We start from the raw sequence: 1251 nt of genomic DNA, 5'->3' as shown, positions 1-1251 counted from the left end.
GGGGGGGGGGGGGCAGCCGAGGCACTGAGCTAGACACTAGGAAGCTCTGCTCCTTGCTGGCTGTGTGACTCTGGACAAGTCCCTTCCCCTCTCTGAACTGAACTGGACCAGGTGATCTGCAAGGTCCCCTGAAGCTCTAAGAGTCTACTGCTCAGCATCATGCAGAGCCCTGCACAGCGGTTAACCTCACGACAACTCTATGAGGTAGGCACTGTCATCACCACCACTTTACAGATGAGGAAACAGCTCAGAGAGGTGAAGCAACTCACCCACAGTCACACAGCAGGCAGGTGGGGAGCTACAACTCAAACCTGAGTCCACCTGCCTCCCCAATCACACTGTTAAACATCAGGCCTCACCCTCATCATCACTCACCCTCTTGCGTGGCCCAGAGAACCTCTTCCTTGCCAGCCCCCTGCCCCCCATATCGCAGCCTCACAAAGACCCTAGAGGCAGTCTGGATTTTTTAAAAACAGAGAAAACCCACATCCCATGGCCAAATAAAACTGCTTAGGTTTACCTGGAGAGGACACCCTTGCAAAGAAAGACAACCAGCCTGCCGCTCTTTCTAGCTATTTTTGTCCCTGGGAAAAGCACTTAGCCTCTCTGCCCTGTTTCTCCATCTGTGAAATGGGAGTCATAAGCTACACTCTCTGGGTGTGAAGATGGAGATCAGCCATGGAAAATGGCTAACCCAGGCTGTCCCCCAGCAGGCACTTGACCTCACTGGGTATCTGTGTGCAGCAGCTACCCTTGGCCATCCGGAAGTCGAGTCCTGGGCAGCCTCCACTATCTGGACCACAAGTGAGACTCAGGAAGAGAACAACAACAGCCTCAAGACCGCTCAGACCAACCCTACAGTGGAGAACCTTGCAGACCCCACCCTAACCAGGGAGCAGCACAGGAAAGGGGCCAGCTGACACCATGCACCTCCTGACACGAAGCAAGAAGGGCCCAGCACGGCTGTGTGCCTTCCTTCAGGAGCACACAACCTACCTCTGACACAAGGAAACAGCGAGGGCCTTTCTCCGCGATAACTGGCACCACTCTTCAAAAATGTCAAAGCCAGGGCTTCTCTGGTGGCGCAGTGGTTGAGAGTCCGCCTGCCAATGCAGGGGACGCGGGTTCATGCCCCGGTCCGGGAAGACCCCACATGCTGCGAAGCAACTAAGCCCTTGCGCCATGGCCGCTGAGCCTGCGCGTCTGGAGCCTGTGCTCCGCAACGGGAGAGGCCACAGCAGTGAGAGGCCC

General features: G+C 56.3%; 1 protein-coding gene across 2 annotated transcripts in view; it reads right to left on the bottom strand.

Annotated features, from left to right (window-relative positions):
* Positions 1–1251, bottom strand: part of CYB5R3 (cytochrome b5 reductase 3) — a 22769-nt gene that overhangs the window by 15986 nt on the left and 5532 nt on the right. The gene's annotated exons all lie outside the window — the stretch shown is intronic.

The sequence above is a fragment of the Lipotes vexillifer genome, unplaced genomic scaffold, assembly GCF_000442215.2.
Source record: "Lipotes vexillifer unplaced genomic scaffold, Lipotes_vexillifer_v1.1 scaffold382, whole genome shotgun sequence".
Lineage (NCBI taxonomy): Eukaryota > Metazoa > Chordata > Mammalia > Artiodactyla > Lipotidae > Lipotes > Lipotes vexillifer.
Note: the sequence above shows the minus strand (reverse complement) of the source record. Positions and strands in the feature narration are given on the sequence as shown.